General features: G+C 58.4%; 1 protein-coding gene and 1 pseudogene across 1 annotated transcript in view; one reads left to right on the top strand and one right to left on the bottom strand.

Annotated features, from left to right (window-relative positions):
- CEP104 (centrosomal protein 104) overlaps positions 1-19,605 on the bottom strand; it is a 223,291-nt gene that overhangs the window by 107,451 nt on the left and 96,235 nt on the right. The window lies entirely within an intron of this gene.
- Positions 17,888-18,367, top strand: LOC126010956 (39S ribosomal protein L16, mitochondrial-like; annotated as a pseudogene).

Consider the following 19,605-nt stretch of genomic DNA (forward strand, 5'->3'; position numbering starts at 1 on the left):
TCGTGGGTGTGACCAGGGGGACTGTGGGTGTGGCCAGAGAGACTATGGGTGTGGCCAGGGAGATTGTAGGTGTGGCCAAGGAGAGTATGGATGGGCTCAAGGAGATGGTGGGATAGTGGGTGAGGCCAGTGCAGGTGATGGGTGTGAACAAGGCATCTGGGCGTGGCCAGTGATGTTGTGGGCGTGGTCAATGCAGGTGGTGGGTGTGGCCGGTGCATTCAGGCGGGGCCAAGAGAGTAGGGTGGGCGATGCCAGGGATGATGGGTAAGAATAATGGACCAAAGCTACCGGAAGGAGCCAGGCTGGGACTCCTGCTGCACCCCAAACCCTTCCCGAAATACATCAATGAGAACTGCCCAGACACACCCACAGCAGGCAGCCCCCAGAGGGGCCCACCGGGGTGTGTTTGTGTGGGTAAGTTCTGTCTGGGGGACAGAGGGGTGAGTCCCTGCTCAAACATGCTCCCAGGAGCAACCCCCCCAGGGTTGCTCTTCTGTGGCTGCTGAGGGACAGGCCGATAGACACTAGGGGGCACCTGTGAGGAGGCCGTGGGGGCATCGGGATATAGCTCTAGCCCCACCAAGCCCAGGCCTTTCCCACCAAGGCTCTGGGGAACCCAGCAGGACTGGTCCAAGGTCACCCCTAGTGGCCGCTGCTAAGAATGCATGTCCCCACCACAGCCTCCCTGGATCCTTTTGGAATCTTCTAGAATCTCCCTGCTCACCTGGGAAGCCTGGAAACACCCATTCTGCCCATGTCAGTGAGTCCATCGGGGCAGGGGAGCACCAGGAGAAACCAGCTTCGAGTTCCCACATAGCAAACCCTTTGGGGGCCAGTCTCAGATTCTGAGGGCCTCGGTCACTGTCCAAACTTTCCACTGTGTGGCAATGACTGGCAGAAAAGGTTTCCGGGGATGGGGGCAGAGCAGTGGAGCAAGTGGTAGGGCGTCTGCCTTGTCCCCGCTAGCCTAGGACAGACCGAGATTCGATCCCCTAGCATCCCATGTGGTCTGCCAAACCAGGGGCGATTTCTGAGTGCAAGAGTAACCCCTGAGGGCCCGGAGAGATAGCACAGCGGCGTTTGCCTTGCAAGCAGCCGATCCAGGACCAAAGGTGGTTGGTTCAAATCCCGGTGTCCCATAGGGTCCCCCGTGCCTGCCAGGAGCTATTTCTGAGCAGACAGCCAGGAGGAACCCCTGAGCACCGCCGGGTGTGACCCAAAAAACAAAAACAAAACAAAACAAAAAAAAAGAGTAACCCCTGAGCGTCACTGGGTATGGGCGCCCCCACAAAAGAGAAAGGGCTTCAGGAGGGGACATGCGGGGACCAAAGCCAGCAGAGGTAGCAGGTGGAACAGGAGGGCTGTGGGCCAGGCAGTGCCCTGCCTTCCTCTCTGTGCACTGTCCTGGTGACTGGTCCTGCCCCGGCTCCCTCCTGGTGCCCAAGCCCCACTGAGACAAGATGCCCACGTTACAACAGACACCCAATCTTGGACTGTGCAGCTGTTCGTGGTATGCATGGAGTTCATATGTGTGGTGATACATGGGTGTGCACATGTGAGTTCACACATGACAGTGCATGCATCTGTACATGTTAGTTCATATGTGTGGGTGCCTGGGTGCACATCTGCACACTGAGTGTGTCATGCCCTTGCATACCCACACATGCTATACGACCTGAATCTCTGTGCAGTGTTGCACTGTGTGATGTGTTTACATGTCATGTGTCACCCACATGCCCATGTGCCCGGTGGTTCATATGTATGTTGTGTACTCTGCATATCATATCCAGTGATGCACAAATTTGTGTTGTGGTTGCATTCACAGCCGCCCAGCCCTGCCCTGTCCTGCCCCACCACGGTGGTGTGGTGGCCCCTGGCCCTCTGTCCTGCATACCCAGAACTGGCTCTTCAACTCTGCTCCTGTCCTGACCCGGCTCCTTGGCATCCCTGGAAGGCGAGTGACCCCCACTCTGAGAGTGGGCCCGACAGGACCTCGGGGTCCCTGCTGACCATCCTCACAAGACACCAGACTCACCACAGCCTCCCCAGCCCAGCTCCAGGCCGCAGCCCTGGACTGAGACAGGGAGACGGAGGAAGAAAGGGGTGAATGGCCAGTGTCTTCCAGGTCCCCACTCCTGCCCAGGTAGCCAGGGCATCTCACCCATATATCTCACAGGCCTGTTTCTGCTTCCAGTCACACAGGTGTCTCAGGGACTCTCCAGGGACGGGAACAGGGACCCTTGGAAGCCTCTGCCCTGCTGTGCCGACATTTTGCTGCCACCAGGGGGCACAAGTACCACACTCCAGACCAGCAGAAAAAGGTCCCAGAGGGTGCAGCCCACCCACCCCCACCTTCCTCTGGGCCCAGGGCCTCTGGCAGGGCAGCCAGCCAGGGGCTGGCTGGAATGGGGGCCAGGCACACCAGGTGGGGGTGAACCCAATTCACAGACAGACCCCAATGGTAAGGGGCATAAACAGGAGCTTCTGGAGCAGTTTTGGGGGCCCCGGGGGGCCGCTTGAGGGCTGGTCACTGACCTGACCCTTCGGCCTGGACTCCAAAGACCCCAGCTGGGCAGTGGTTCCCCCCCTCCCTCCTGCCTGCCGGGGTCTGGCCGTGGTCTGGCCGGAGCATGGCACGGAGGGGCCGCCCCGCTCTGGAATGTGGGGAGGCCCTGCCAGTCCCCCGGCTACAGACCCTCATTAATTACCCAGCTGGGAGAGGCCGGCGGACAGGGGGCTGGATGGGCACCAGATCTTTCCTGGAATAGCCCTAAAGAGCAGCGGTGCTCGGCGGTGGGCACAGGATGGAGAGGACCCCAGGCCATGCACGACGATGGGATGGGGTGTGTGGGAAAGGCTGGGGCGCCACTCTCCAGGAATATTTCTGGTATGGGGATGCTCCCTCACATTCGTCCTCACCCGGGGGAGCTCCTGAATGCCGATATCCCCGGGCACACCCCCTGGTCTGCAGCCAGACCCCACAGCGCTGTCCTCCACTCTCCCCTTTCTCCCCCATAGCACTGACCCACCCAGGCACCCTGAGCCTGGTCCTGGAGGTTCTTTGGGCCCTGCGGGAACTTGAGTGCCATGGGGGGGACGGGACCGTGGCCGCCCACGTCTGATGCCCAGAATAGAAGCTCCAGCCATGTGCGGGGTGGGGGCAGTGGGGCTGTGAACCCGGCCTGGGCTTGGCACACAGGCAGCTGGGCCCTCTCCACTCTGACAGCAAGGTCGGCCAGAGGCCAGGCACCCACTTACAGCAAGATGGCTCGTAGACGCAGCGGCATGTGGGCCCCATGAAGCCCCCACAAGACCACCCACTCCAGCAGTGGGGACCCACCTCCCTTCCTGAAGGCCAACCCCTTTCCCCTCCACTGAGCTGGTGTGGGGCTCAGTGCGGTCAGGACTGAGAGATCTGTGCGGTTCAGGTTAAGCAGGTCCTCCGAGGTTCCCATGGTCCCAGGGGAGCCCCAGCAGGACAGTGAAGTCCAAGGCGACGACCCATCTCCAGGTAAAGGTGCCACTGCTCCTCAGGGGAGTGGATGGGTACACTGGAGGCTGAGTTGGGGGGCACCCGGGGTGTAGGGGGTGCCAGAGCCCCAGCACTGTGGAGCAGGACCACAGGGTGACAGACACCTTTGTGGGGTCCCCTCACTGTGAACGTCACACCAGGGCATGGGGTGGTTGGTCTGCAGTTACTACCCTTGGGGCAAGGCCACCAGAAAATAGGAGTCAGGGCAGGACCACACTAACCAGTGCACAGTGTCCACAGGAATGGCCATTGCTCACCAAAGGCCCTCTCCACCAGGCAGCCCTCCTGAAGAGTCCTAGCCCCTAGGACAAATAGCCCAGCCCATTGGCACTGGCTCCACCCCAGCACATGGACGACTCCGCCCCTTGGTGCTGCCTCAGTCCCTAAGCACTGGCTCCACCTCCAGCACTTATATGGCTCCACCCCTCAGTAATAGCTCCGCCCCCCAGACACTGGATCCATTCCCAGCACATTTCCTGTAAGGAAATGGGGCTCCCAGAAGAATTTGGCATCTTTCCCTTAAAGGGAAGCTTGACTGCTGGGGTCCTCAGATGCTGCGAGACACAGGCTGGGTGGGTGGGTGGGTGGATGGATGGATGGATGGTGGATGGATGGATGGGTGGGTAAGTAAATGGATGGATGGGTGGATGGGTGGGTGGGTGAATGGATGGTTGGATGGCTGGATGGGTGGATGGATGGATGGATGGGTGGGTGGGTAGATGGATGGATGGGTCGGTGGGTGGGTGAATGGATAGATGGATGGGTGGGTGGGTGGGTGGATGGATGGATGGATAGATGGATGGATGGATGGATGGATGGATGGATGGATGGATGGATGGATATGTGGATGGATAGATGTGGGTGGATGGGTGGATGGATGGATGGATGGATACATGGATGGATAGATGTGGGTGGATGGATGATAAATGGATAAGTGGATGGATGGATGGATGGATGGATGGATGGATGGATGGATGGATGGATGGATGGATACGTGGATGGATAGATGTGGGTGGATGGATGATAAATGGATAAGTGGATGGATGGGTGGGAGAATGGATGGATAGTGGATGGATGGGGGATGGGTGAGTGGATGGGTGGATGGGTGGGTGGGTGGATGGGTTGATAGATATGTGGATAGATGGATGGATGATGCATGGATAGATGAATGAATGGGTGGATGAATAAATAAGTGGATAGATGGATGAGTTGATGAATGGGTGGATGAGTAGGTAGATGAGTGGATAGATGAATGAGATGAGATGATGGATGGGTGGATGGGTAGGTGGATGACTAAATGAGTGGATGGATGTATGGAAGAGTTAGTTGATGGATGAATGTGTGGGTGGATGGATGGGTGGATGGATGGATGGATGGATGGATGGATGGACGGATGGGTGGGTGGAAGGATGGTAAAGACTCAGTTGAAGGCCAGAGTTCTTGAAAAGGAGCACAGAGGGCAGGGACTGGAACCAAGCTAGAGCTTCATTCACTGTGTCCTCAGAAATGGTATAAGAAGAGCAGGTTTGGGGCCGGGTAGGTGGCGCTGGAGGTAAGGTGTCTGCCTTGCAAGCGCTAGCCAAGGAAGGACCACGGTTCGATCCCCCAGCGTCCCATATGGTCCCCCCAAGCCAGGGGCGATTTCTGAGCACATAGCCAGGAGTAGCCCCTGAGCGTCAAACGGGTGTGGCCCAAAAACAAAACAAAACAAAAAAAGAAGAGCAGGTTTTAGACAAAATTTAACAACATGCTGACCGACCCTATGCTGGAGACTCAGAACATAAAAAGATGGGTATGGGACCCTCAGAAGAGGGGGTGCCGTGGCCCAAACAGGAGATGGCTTGAGCACAAGGGCAGAGATAGGCTGGCCATGTACCTCCAGGAAAGGATGTAAGAGGCCTTAACTCTGGCCCTCAGCATCATCCCCAGCAGAGGGGCAGTATCCAGGAATCATATGGGGGCACATGGTGTCTCTTCCACAGGAACCTGCACCTGTTCCCCATCCTGAGAAGCCAACACGAACCCCGGAAGAGCACCAGGAGGACCTTGTGGGCACCAGAGCCCGCAGTGAACAGGCTTCTCCAACCTCCATGAACAAAGGGACAGAGGCCGGGAGGGACAGGCACCAAGTGCAGCCACCACAAGGGGTGACGAAGGGTGAAAGGGGTCTAGGAACCGTAGGAACTGCCTACATCCCCATGCAAGAAATTCAAGGATAGGACAAGAGCTGCCCTTGGGGGTCCCAGGAAGCCGTTGGCAGCTCTCAGATCAGACCCAGAGGCCAGTTCCTTAAGAGCACAGTAGACTCAGGGGTCAGAGCCAGGCCCACAGAGACCCACAACCTCTGCAGATGTGCACTCAGACACACACACACTTACACACACTCAGACACATACACAGAGACTCTCGGACTCACACAGACATACACACAGACACACCAATACTTATACACATAGACACATTTATACTCACACATTTGCACTCGGACACACGCTCTCAGACTCACACAAAAACACTCAGACTCACAAAGACACAGACACACAGACAAACTCAGACACTTAGACACACTCAGACACACAAACTCATATACATAAATACAGACACATATAGAAACACAGTGGCATGTACAACACAGACATGCAGTCACACACAGACACACAAGTCACATATACACACATACGCACACACATGCAGTCACACAGAGACTCACATGCAGGCACATAGACACACGCGGACACGCACAGACATGCAGTTACACACAGACACACTGCCATGAGGGCAGAACCGTGGCAGAGACCCGGGCTGGCTGGAGCACTGTCAACACTGTGAGATAAGCCCGAGTATGTGGGTGTGCGAGAAGGGCAATGTGTGAGCGTGTCCAGATACATGCTCGTGTCTGCAAAAACGCTGTGAGGCTGTGAACACTGAACACGAGTGTGCTGGGCCGTGTGTGAGCACGTGTGTGAGCATGGATGGGGGGGCACTGGGTGTGACTCCTCTGGAGGCACCTGGGGGTCAGGGTTCACCATGACAGAGTCGCACACATCCCCTGGGTCAGCCCCCACAGAGCCCCGCCGGCCTGCAACGTGGGTTTTCACAGGGGCGCTGCCGATGCACGAACGGAAAAGGAAGCTAGAGGGGCAGAGGCAGGAAAGGGGGTCACGCTCCTTCCATCCTTTCTGCTGTTTCCCTCCCTCCAGCCAGCAGCCAAGGCATCCGCACAGGCCATAAGGATAGAGGGGCGGGGACGAGGTGGAGGGGTCCCCTGCCCCCTGCAGTCCCACATCAGCTCCGGGCTTTCCAGCGGCGACTGAGGGGAAAACAGGTACCAGGGAGCCCCCCACAGTCCTACCCCCACATCCAGAATCCTGAACATCACTCACTGGGCCACACAGCCTCAGGTCCCTGGGTGGCTCTAAGGCCTGTTCATCCCCACCCCAACTGCGCCTCCCTGCTAGTCAAACCTGCCTCCCCCAGCCCTGAGTCTCTGAGCACAAGCTCAGCCCATCACCCAGACCTTACGCCCTGGGCAGGGGTTTCTGGTCAGATCCCAGATCCGAGATCTGAGCTAGATCCCATAGCCCTGTCGGCACAGAGCCGCTCCACTCCCCACCCCGCCCCCCACCTAGGCTGTTATCTGAGTTATTTGAGCAGTTCCCAGGGCAGGGCCAGCAGGAGGCCTCCCTCCCCTCTCCTCCTCCTCCCCCCCCCCAGCCCTCTTCTCCCTCCTCTCCTTCCTTCACACTTTCCACCCTCCCTCCCTTCCTCTCTCCCTCCTTTCCCCTGTGTCCCTGTGTGTTCCTTGTGTGCAAGAGCAACCCTAGGGCTCACCTCCCAGGAGAACTCTTGGGACCTCAGCCTCAAGGGGACCCCGTGTTTCTTTGTCCAAAGGGGACCCGTGTTTCTCCCAAAGGGGACAAAGGGGACCGGCAGCCTGGGTCTGTCTCAGGAAGGTAGGTGGGCACAGCCTACAGAGATGCAGAGCCGAGCCCCAATTTCCGTGGGCAGGCAGACCTGCATGGCCCCCCAGCACCTGACTTTGGGGACCCTCTGTGAGTCTGTACTGGGCAGGGGTCTGGCAGGGCTCCAGACTGGGTGCCCCATCCCCTGCTGTGAGGCCACAGGGGAGGAATCTTGGGGACATGCAGACTCCAGGGTTTCTGAAGGTGACAGCGCAGACCCTAAAGCTCCACAGCACATGGGGGCCGAGCGACAGCACAGAGGTTAGGCGTTTGCCTTGCATGCGGCCAACACAGGACAGACCCAGGTTCCATCCAAGGCATCCCATATGGTCCCCTGAGCCTGCAGGAGCAACTTCTGAGCGCAGAGCCAGGAATAACCCCTAAGCATAGCTAGCTGTGACCAAAAATCAAAACCATAAAAAGCCCTATAGCACAAACCCTAGAGCCCACCAGCTGCTCAACACTTGCTAGGGGTGGGGGGGACCCTGGGCCCCAGGCCACATCCCACTCAGAGCCACGGGGTGGCTGTTGCGTATGTAAATATTTTGGGGGATTACTATGTTGCTCACCCTAATCTGATTAGGTGATTGTGCCCTACCCTAGGGTGTGACCTGGCATTCTGCCCCCACCCTAGGGTAGGACCTGATTCTGCTTCCACCATTGGTTGGTATCTGATCCCACCATTGGGTGGGACCTGACTCTGGACTATAAGAGCAAGGGTCTGTGGAAGGCGAGAGGCTTTTGCTGGCTGGAACTGAATCGGAGTCTTTGGACTTCAGTTTTGTCCATCCAAATAAAGCAAATATTTCCACGAGCCTGATTGTCTGCGAGCTGTTTACCCGCCGTTTCACCTCAGAACCGTGGGCTAGACAGGGTGGCAGACACGTGCTACGAGCTGGAAGAAAAGGGCCTCATTCTCCATCCCTCCATCAGTCAACCTCTTCAGGGGCTGTCCTGCTACAGTGGCCTTCGAGGAATTGCCAGAGAGACACTTCACTTCCTGCCTTGTCTGCACCCCAGCAGGATTCACGGCCCTTCTGCTGGGCCCGACCGCTGGGGCCTCCTACCCAGGTTTCACATCACGACACCCGGTGCCTGCGTGCATCAGAGCATCAGACCTGGTCATATCTGCATCTTCTTGTGTCTCCTTGTGAACAGCCCCCACCTAACATGAGCCCTCCCATCTCCCCAGGCAGGCATGGCCTTGCCTGTTCTCAACTTCCAGCACCTGAATTTATTCCACCTGAATGATCAGAATTGCCCACCTGGAGTGGGCGGGTAGAGGAGTCTGCATGGGGAGAGAGAGAGGATAAGAAGAGTTAGAGAGAGAAGCATCAGGAGAGAGAGCCATCATCATCAGAGATATAACATCAGATTCAGCGTCAGCAATTCAGTATCATCGGGGAAGCAGCAGCAGTATCATCACCAAAGAGAGATGGTCAGCTTGGAAGCCAGTTAGGAAGCCTGGTAAAAGCAGCTGAAAGGGAGACAGAGGCCGAGAGAGCCCAGAGGGAGTAGAGAAGTAGCTGCTAGGAAAAGGCTGAGTATAAGAGGCCATGTGAGGAGGTGTGCATGGCAGTAGGGACTGTGAAATAAAGCTGGCTGACTCCTGGAACTTCATCTGACTGCTTTGGGAAACTCTCAGCCCTTACCCTGCCACCTTCAGACCTGCCAGACCATAGGGGCTTCGGGAGCCGAGTCAAGCCCAGAAAGGCCTCACCATCCCAAACCAATACCAGGACTCTTTTAATTTATATTAAGACCTCAGGTGGGGGACCGGAGAAATAGCACAGCAGCGTTTTCCTTGCAAGCAGCCGACCCAGGACCTAAGTTGGTTGGTTCAAATCTCGGCATCCCATATGGTCCCTCGTGCGTGCCAGGAGTTATTTCTGAGCAGATAGCAAGGAGTAATCCCTGAGCATCGCCGGGTGTGGCCTCCCCCTCAAAAAAAGACAACAGGTGGGAGCTGAGTGAAAACTGAATGAGTGAATGAATGAAGAAGTGAATGAGTGTGCGAGTGAATAGATGAGAGAATGAATGAACAGATGAGCAAGTGAATGAATGAATGCATGAGTGAGAGGTGAGTGAATGGATGTTAATGTGAGTGAAAACATGAATAAACAAATGCATGCTTGACAGTGAGTTTAAGAAAGAATAAAAGAATGAATGAGTGAACAGATGAGTGAGTGAACGAATGAGTGAGCAGGTGAGTGACTGAATAGATGAATGCAAGAATGAGTGAGCAGGGCCCGGAGAGATAGCACAGCGGCGTTTGCCTTGCAAGCAGCCGATCCAGGATCAAAGGTGGTTGGTTCGAATTCCGGTGTCCCATATGGTCCCCCGCGCCTGCCTGGAGCTATTTCTGAGCAGACAGCCAGGAGTAACCCCTGAGCACCGCCGGGTGTGGCCCAAAAACCAAAAAAAAAAAAAAAAAAAAGAATGAGTAAATGGGGCCAGAGAGATAGCACAGTGGTAGGAAGTTTGCCTTGCACACAGCCAATCCAGGACAGATGGCGGTTCGAATCCCGGCATCCCATATGGTCCCCCGTGCCTGCCAGGAGCAATTTCTGAGCAGAGCCAGTAGGAACCCCTGAGCACCACAGAGTGTGATCCAAAAACAAAACCAAAAAAGAATGAGTAAACAGATGAGAGTGAATGAATGCATGAATGAGAGAATGAAGGAATGAAGGAGTGAACAGATGAGTAAGTGAATGAGCGCATGAACAAAAGTGTGAGTGAATGTATGAATACATGAATGCAGGAATGAATGAAGGAGTGAATGCGTGGGGATTCACATCACAGCGGGTCAATGGAACGAATGACTGAACAGAAAAGTGTGGCTGGAAGCAGGAATGAGCGGCTGAGTGAGTGGATGAATCAACGCGACCAGCCTCCCGCACTGCCCCAGAACCCCAGCTTGTCCCTCCGAGTCCCTCGTGGGAGGACCCGACGACAGGGCACAGCTTGTGTCCCCAGATGGCACATGCCAAGCCTGTCCCCGTCACAACAAGCATAAAAGCCGAGGACTTGGACGAGGAAATCCTGCGCTAAATATAAAGCTTTTAAACAAACAAGAAAAACGGCCGAACCTCAAGTGCGGAACCCGCTGGGAGCCTCTGCCCTGGCCCTGATGAACCCCCGGAATCCCAACCCCTCGGGCCGGCCCCCAGCTCCCAGCGGGCCCACTGTCCTTCCAGGCCACTGGTCAGGGCCAGCCCAGGCTGGCCAGTGGGAAGGTTTCTGAGAAGCCAGATGGCCGGCTACACACACAGCCCAGGGGGGTCTCAGGGCAGCCCCGCACCCCACTCCCCCTCCCTGCCCTGCCACCACTTGTTAGTCCTTCCTGCTGCGAAGCGGCCTCTCTACTTCAGGGGACTTGAGGGGACAAGCCGGAAGCTTCACCCTCCCCCGCCCCCAGCACCCCGAGCTCCTGCCTGAGTCCTGATGATCACTATGCCTTTGGCAGGGCCTGTGGAAGCCCTGGGCGGAAATGGGGGCTTTGAAGCTAGCTTCACACCCACCCAGACGCACCGAGGCTCTCCCAGGAGACAGCCGGGACAGAGGAGCCCGGGACAGTGACACCACCCGCCCCCAGAGTCCAGGCCCTATGCATCCTCCCCCATCCGGCTCCAGGTTCCTTCCAGGACAGACTGACGCTGTCCTAGGCGCAGACACAGAGGAGCACCCTGGGACTCTCCACTTGCAGCAGAAACACCCACAAGGGGCCCAGAGTGTGGGAACAGCAGTGCCAAATCCACCCACTTCTACAGACACGAGGTGCAGTGACCTGGACAACTCGCCAGGATCCAAAGCCACAATGCCAGGACCCACTTCAGGGGTCACCCATGAGCCTGTCACCGTGTCTGCGGAAACATCCAAAACCAGATCCCAAGACTGGTCCAGCCCCAACCTGTCCCTGTCCCCACCCCCTCTAACCCCACCTCACCTGTGCCCACCCCAAGGCAAGGATCTTCCTACCACCCCGCCAGGAAGCAGAGGCTGCACAGACCCCGACTCTGGGATCCTGGCATGTCTACAGCCCTGCCAGGCACCTCGAGCCAACCACGGTTCCCCTGGACTCACCAGACAGGCAGCCCTGGTCACCGGGCTGCTGGATCCACCCCGGGCAGCACCTGGCCACGCTGTGTGTCTGTGTGGAGTACAGCTGCCTGTAGCCCATGTAGTAGATTGTTCTGGAAAGGAGATGGGCCTCAGGGACAGCCTTGACCGTTTCACTGAAGGTTTGTCGCCCACCTGCCCACCCACCCACCCACCCACCCCGAACGACCTGGAGCTCTGCGGGGGCCACACTGGTTTGGGGACTCCTAAGGAGTGGGTGGACGAACGGTGGCAGAGTGGAACTGGGTGGAACTCAGCCTGGTCCTCACAATGGAGGAAGGGCCAGCTCCCATGGTGCCTTGGGAGGAGAGGACAAGAGGCGAAGCAGAGTGGGCAAAGCACCAGCAGCCATCCGACAGGCCATCCCACCTGGTCCTCATGAGATAAAGGGGATGGCAAGGGCCTTGGAGCTGGGAGGGACCAGAAAGTGTGGTAATCTCAACTGGCCCTGAGGGGAATAAACAGGGGGTGTCTTGGAAACATGAGGCAGAGGCTGGGGCACACGAGCGGGACCAAAGACCCAGACAAAAATAGGGACCACTGGGGCCGGAGAGATAGCATGGAGGTAAGGCGTTTGCCTCACAATCAGAAAGTTGGTGGTTTGAATCCCGGCGTCCCATATGGTCCCCCGAGCCTGCCAGGAGCGATTTCTGAGTGTAGAGCCAGGAGTAACCCCTGAGTACTGCTGGGTGTGACCCAAAAACCAAAACCAAAACCAAACAAAACAAAAATAGGGACCACAAAAAAATATAGGGACCCACATCACTGCCACAACAGGCAAAACCGAACAGACCCTTCCCTGCACCTCCAGGAACTCACGGTGGGGACCTAACATGACACGGGACACACATGACATGGGATAATACTGACACTGGATACACATGACATGGAACATGCCTAACTCGGGAGCCTCCTGACATGGGACACGACTCCCGTGGGCTCCACCCAGCAGGGGCCGGACAGGGCATGTGAGCCCAGCGCTTCTGCACTGCAGGGTCTGGGCAATGGAAAGGGGACAAAAGCACCTCACAACCCCCAAAGGCCAGGGTCAGGCAAGACCAGAAGCAGGACCCAACACCCACCCTGTCCAGGACCCTCGTTCCAGTGGGTGATTTGGGGCCAGGACACATGTCGGTGACTGTCTAGTGAGTCCTGTGTCCCCACTTCATAGGACAGTCACCCTAGCACCTCGCCCACCCGAGTGGCTCCCCTTGGCCCCCTCTCCTGGACCGCCATGTTCACGGCAGATGGCACCCAGGCCTCAGGCAGAGAAAGGGGGACTCCTGGTGGCAGGAGAAGACCCAGGGCTCAGCACCTACCTGTGCTCGCGGCTCTGGCACCAGGCCCAGCGCCCACAGGCAGCCTCCCACAAGGGCACAGGGCGGCTGAAGACGCGGACACAGGGCTGGAGACGACTCACCACGGTGACGTCCTGCACGGTACACACGTGGGGCCTGCAGAGAGGACACAGGTCAGCAGGCCCACCACCATGCCCAGTCGCCTAGAGACCGTGACCGTCAGCTGTGAACTCAGGGCCCCCAGCACCCCTGAACCCAAGGGGGTGTCCTGTCTGGGGGGGGGAGTGGCCATGGCCAGGTGGAGGGGATCCAGTAATCCAGGCGCTCAATGGCTTCAGCCCTGTTTCAGGTGGATGGTTCCCGAAGCCTGGGCAGGTAGGAGCCTCCTGAGCTAGCTTAGCCCAGCCCTGGGCTCAGGGCACACACAGGGGGCCAGGGGAGTCAGGAGCCAAAGCCAAAGCTGCCAGTCTAAAGCCTCTCTCACCCTGGACAGGCCCATCTGTGGGCCCCACAGAGCCAAAGGGGGCAGATATGCATATTCCCAAAGAGAGCGGATTCCTATACCCCGTTCCCCTATGTGCAGATCTCCCACACACGTGGAAGGATCCTCCAGGAGCTCGGATTTAGCAGATGCTCCACCCAATCAGGGACATGGATTCCACGGATGCTCCACCCCTCGGGGGCGTGGATTCAGAGTATGCTCCACCCCTTAGGGGGCATGGATTCCTCGGATGCCCACCCCAGGATCTTGGAATCCCAAAGATCGCCCTGCCCCTCGGGGATTAAGAGTGTGAATTCAGCAAATACATCCCTAGGGACTGCGGATCTCTGCATCTGTGTGCCAGCGGAACTTGGGGTGAGCTCACTCAAGGCAGCAAGCTAGCCTGGCTATCATAGAAGACTGGCCGCATAGTGTGGGCATCCCACCTGGGAGTCCCTAGAGCCTCCTGATAACAGCCCCGACCCCATGCACCGAGTTTGAGGGTTGCCACCCCATCAAGGAAAGTGGGGGAAACAGGGGAGGTCTCTGAATGGTCATGAACCAAAACAAACCCAGAACTGGCTATGGCAAGACCTCTGGGGTACTTACGCTGCCTCGTTTACGGTATGAAAAGGGGTCTGCGTGGAAGAATTTAAGAGTACTGAGCAAGAACAGGACTTGTAGGACCCCACCTCCCCCAAAGGTTGCGGGAAGTCCCGGGAGAGTGGTAGGGGTCAGTGGCACCCACAGGCCAGGAGCTTGGTGAGAATAAATCCTGGAGAAACTAATTTCAAACAAATGTGCAGAGTCACAATGTACCCATGTGGCCTGTTTTGAGGAGTCTTTGTCTCCCCCACGCCTCGCCCAGGATGGCCCAGAAGCATCGGGGTGCACCTTGGTTCCTGGCATATGGTACCAGAACTGTGCCCTCCCCCCAGCCCTTCAGCCTAGGCCCTGGTCTTGGAGCTCCCAGCAGCCAGAACTTGTGACCTCCAAGCGGGATCTATAGGGACGCCCCGAGCTCTGTGAGTTGCAAGACATGGGACCTCAGAAAAATAGCAGTGATTCTGTAGAGGCAGCAGAGCCTGAAAGGATGGAGACTGTGGTCAGCGCCAACAGCTCAGAGCCTGGAGCCTGGAGTCTGGCTCACGGGGCAGGAGGGGCTGTCCAGAGACACCGAGGCGGGGGGGGGGGGGGGAACTATCCAGCACCCCTTTTTCTCCTCTGCCTTCTGCCGCCCTGAAGAGGTTCTGCATCAACCTGACAGCTGAGGTCCAGGAAACTGGCCATGGGAGTCTGGGCTCTGATGGTCCCCAAGGATTCCCACTGCCTCCAGGCCCCTGTCTCTCACACCCCAGGTTTCAGGGGGGCAGGAGGGGTACCCTCAGCAGCCCTAGGACTACAGGGGAGAGACCACCAAGTTACCCTCCCTCCTGTGCAGCAGTCAGAGGCCCCTTTAATAACAGGGGCTCACGGGCACTTAGAGATTCCTCCAGGTGTCCCTGCAAAGACAGTGGAAGAGGTACAAACAGGACCCCGGAGACCGGAAGCCCTGGACTGGGCCTCTCTGCCAAGAGTCCATCCCCCTAGCCTAGAGCATCTAGGGGAGCGGGCAGGCCGGGGAATGAGCTCTTGGCAACACTCCCCACTTGCCCCAGGGCTCAGCGACCGATGCCCAGCCAGCATTCAGAATTCCCAGGGGCCTGGGCTGATGGACAGGCCATCAGGCAGGAGGGCACAGTGTCTGTCCGTCTGAGGGGCAGGAAGGAGGGCGGGGGACTGGCACAGGGCAGGCAGGGGCCACGGCCACACCCGCCCACCCTCCCCCTCTGCAAATGCCCCTCGCTGCCCTCTTTGAGTCCAGCCAGAGCCAGGGCGAGTACCCTAGAGCCAGACACTGCCCCCAAGACAGCCCTCCTAGGTTCCCAGCTTGCCTCTTGCACCTGATCTCGGATCACCGCAGTCTAAGGCAGTACCGGGTGCCTTTAGAGTTGAAGAAGGACCTTAGCTTAGTGACCCGCAAGGGATCCACTTTCAGAACTCAATTCGAGGGGTGGAGTGGGGGAAGCAAAGGGATAGCATTTGCATGCGGCAGATCCGAGTTCGATCCCTGGCATCCCGTGGGGTCCCCCAAGCCTGCCAGGAGTAACCCCTGAGCACCGCCGAGTGTGCCCCCCAAATACCAAATCAAATAATAAAACAAACGCGTCAAACGCCTAAATCCCCCTCGCCTGGGTCCCCGCCCATCGTGGGGCGAATTCAAGCAGGCGTTCAACTCGAGACCCTGGGCAGGGGGGAGTGGGGCGCAGGCAGGAGCCCACGGCGCCCGGTTCTGGGGCGCGCGGACAAAGCCCCATCCGTCCCCGCCGCGCGCCGCGCCCTCCTCCCGCTCCGGGACTCACATGCCGGGCTGCAGGCGGAGCTGGAGGTCGGCGGGCGCCTTGGGCAGCACCAGGGCCACGGCCAGCGCCAGCACCGGGACGGCCCGCATCGTGCCAGGCGCCCGGTGGAGCAGGGCCCGGGGAGCCCCGCGCGCAGGACGCAGGTGCCCGAGTGGCCGCTTCCCGCCCAGCCGCGCGCCCCGCCCTCGGCCGGCCCGGGCCCCCCAGCCCCGCACCCCAGCTCCGCCCCGCGCCGCGCCCCGCCCAACCGGCTCGGGGACCACCCCCCAGCTCCCCGCACCCCCGGCCCGGCCGTGCCAGGGACGCAGCGCGCGCCGTGCCCGGACCCCCGCTCCCGCGCACCCCCAGCCCGTCCCCACCTCCTGTTCCCGCCCCCCAAGGCCCCCCGCACCCCCCGAGCCGCCTTCACCCCAGGCTCCCGCCTGGGCCCCACCTCCTCCGGCCCCGGCCTGCCCGCCTGCCCGCCCGCCGTGCGCCCTAGACCAGCCCACGGGCCCCTCGCCACGCCCCGGCGCGCCCCCGACCCGCCCAGACCCCTCGGCTCACCTAGCTGGGGTCCCTGAAGGAGCTGGGAGTCCCTGTACCCCAGTTCTGGCCACCTAAAGCATCAGTCCCAGGGTGCGCCCCGACGCCCCAGGGGATGTGCCCCAAGATCTAGGCCAGCCCCTTGGCTCTCGGGAGCCCCAGGAATGCTGGGCACCGGGCGGGCAACGAGAACTGGTCCTTCTTGGAGGAGTCCCTGTGGCCCCGAGACCCACTCTGCCCTCCGTGGTTCCCCCAGAGTGTGGCTATTCTGGGCCCAGGGTTGCAAGGTGCGAGCAGATCAGAACCAAGCCCCCCCCCCTCCCAGCTCGTCCTCATCTGCCCTCTGTGGGGCCTGGATAGTGTCCAGGGGTCGCCAGGGTGCCCTCTCTTCCGCACAAACCCCGGCTGTAACTATGCAGAGGTGACCCCGACCGAGCTCTGTGCTCAGGTTAACCCATTTCCTGTGCTGCTGCAGCACATCCAGAGCCAAGACCCCACACCCAGGGAGGCGCCCCGATGTGGAACTGCGGGGGGACATGGGACAGAGGGTGGGGTGCAGAGCCAGGAGCAGGCCCAATCTCCCACAAACAACCAAACAGCAAAGACAGGCATAAAGGGCTGAGGTTTGGGGCAAGGACATTACAGGGTCAGGCGCTGCCCCCGGCTCTGTGCCGGCCCCACAAGTGGTTCCTGGTCCTCACCAGGAGTGATCCCTGAGCACCACTGGGTGTGGCCCCCTTAAAAGGCCTGCAAGGCGCTTTGGTTCACGCTGGCCCTGATGCCCAACTGACCTCCCTATCCCAAAGGCCCCTTTCCACTCTTTTGGGTCAGTGCACTTGGGGCGGCCCTTAGGTGACCGGGAAGCCCCAGTGGCTGTTCCCTGACTGGCAGGTCCCTGTACCACCCTGGAAACAACCAAGAAGCACTCAGACCTGTCTGCAGGATATCTCCGGCTTCTTGCTCTGGCCCATGACCTGCCCCAAAAGAACAAGCAGTGTCTTGGTAGTCCTCCTGCTCCTGGGAATCACCTTTCAACACTCCCCCTAGTTAGAAGGGTCCTTCCAGCTGCCATCCTGTCCCCGACCCCACCCAGATTCAGGGCCCTTAGACTGGGCCCCGTTTCCCTGAGCTGTGAGGCCTATGGGGAATCCCCTTGCCCACAGAGGGGAGGAGAGAGGAGGGTGTTTGGAAGACTCTAAGACCCAGGAGTCAGAGAGGAATCAGGAGTGGGGCTGCCAACAGGAACTCTGCCTCCCCCCCACCATGCTGGCTCCCCTCTCTGTCCTGCCAACTCCACTCAAGGCATGTGTTGGGGCGTTGAATCCCCAAAGAACCTCAGTCTGAGAGTTCTGGGCAACACAAAGTCTGGAAATGGGGTGACCCCCTGATGGCTCACTGCAGGATGGATAAATCTGGGATTTAGGGGCACCATTGCCCGGTTCTTGTCTCCTGTGTGACCCCATAGCTGCCGCCCCCAAACGCCCAGGCCCCTGTGAGCACAGCCCAAGGGAGAGAGGTTTTGGAGTTCCCTCACTTGGCACCACAGAGAGGGACTGGAGCCCCCCAGGATGGGAAATACCTCTCCAGACTCTGCTCTTAGCCCAGTGGGGGCCCAGCCTTCAACATATTCGCATCTCTCGGCACTAAAAAAGGCTGGGCGCAAGAACATGTTTGCCCTCTGGCGAGTGCCAGTGCCTTTCAAGTCCATCACCGCAAGGCTATGGGGCAGCGCATGGGAGGAGGGAAAGATGTTCCTGAAGGCTGGTCGCCTCATAGTGGAGATGGGTGGCTCTGTGAATTCGAGGAGGTAAAACATCTACTCAACCAGTTCGCACTTAAGTTGCCCATCCCTACAAAGGCCTGGAGCTGGGAGACTCTAGAGAAGATGAGAAAACAACAAGAAGAGCAAGAACGTAACAACCAGAACCCCTGGACCTTTGAGCACATAGCCACTGCCAACATGCTGGGTATCCGGAAAGTATGAGCCCTTATGACTTGACCCAGAATGTCGATACTGGGGCAAGTTCTACCTGCCTGAACGTGTGTAATGAGAATGTGGGAAAAAAGTGTGCAGTAGACTATTGAGAAAGCTGGAGTCTATATTCCCCACCACCCCCAGACTACTTTCCAAGTCTAGGGGAGCTCTGAACATGCACAGTCAAGGAACGCCATACAAATATGTGATCTTGGTTAGACTGCATTGCTTGTTTATTTTGTACAGCATTTGGTATTTAAAGTTGGAGTATCTCAAGATGCAACTTCTCACTGGTCAATTTTCATCGCATAAATGATTAATATACTAACCGGTTTTTAAGAGTTTTAAAAAAAAAAAAAGGCTGGGCACAAGTTTCCGGCTCCCTGAGGAACGAGAGGTCACTTGAGGTACCTCACCTGCAACCTTGCACCTCGTGCTACCCCCACACCCCACAAATCTTCTGCTTGAAGCTGGGAAGGGGCTCCTGAGACCCTGAGCTGCATCTTAACTGTCCCTTGGGGAGCCTCATGTCCAATCTGTTGTACCCACAAGCCAAGGAAAGCAGGCTGAGCCCCGTCCTCACCCCTCACCTTGTGTCATGCCCTCCAACGGGGCCTTCTTGGCTGACAGAAGCACCCCTGCTCCGTGGCTGCCCACAACCCCCTTCCCCACCTGCCCTCAGCATCACTGTGGGGACCTGGAGAGGTGGCAGCAGGAGATGGAAACGAGGTGCTACGCTTGTGCTGGGGGCAAGGTAGGTGCGGGGGGGATAGGGCAGTGAGGGTCTCCCAACACCTCCACAAAGGCTGACTGAAAGGTCATCAGGATCTGTCCCCAGAGTGGAGCAAACACCAACAGGCCTCAGAAGCTGCCAGAACCCTGTCCCCCAGTCCTCCTCATGACCCCCAGGCCCCTGGTAGGTGGGAGGGTGACCACCTGACCTTGCTTCTGGGTCCCCCCAGTCCAAGGTAGACAGTCCAGGGGGCCTGCTCAGCGGAGCCTGCCCGGAGTACCGGATGTTCCCGGATGCAGCACTCAGCCCACAGGCCTGCCAGAGAGGAGCTCCCAACTGTTGGTCCCTCACCCACCCATCTCCCAGCTCTGGGTCTTCCTCCAGGTCCTGTTGGCTTCTGGAGGCGCCGCTTAAAGCTGGTGTGAACATGCTGCCCTCTGCTGGTGGCAGTGGGCACAGCTTTCAGAAAATCCTGGAAAACTTTTTTCCATGGGGGATCCTGGAGACTCTGCTGCCCCACCCCAGTCTGCACCTCCGAAAAGGGCAAGTTATATCTTGCAGATATCCCAGTGAGCCTT

This window comes from Suncus etruscus, chromosome 6 (assembly GCF_024139225.1).
Source record: "Suncus etruscus isolate mSunEtr1 chromosome 6, mSunEtr1.pri.cur, whole genome shotgun sequence".
In the NCBI taxonomy this organism is placed as follows: domain Eukaryota; kingdom Metazoa; phylum Chordata; class Mammalia; order Eulipotyphla; family Soricidae; genus Suncus; species Suncus etruscus.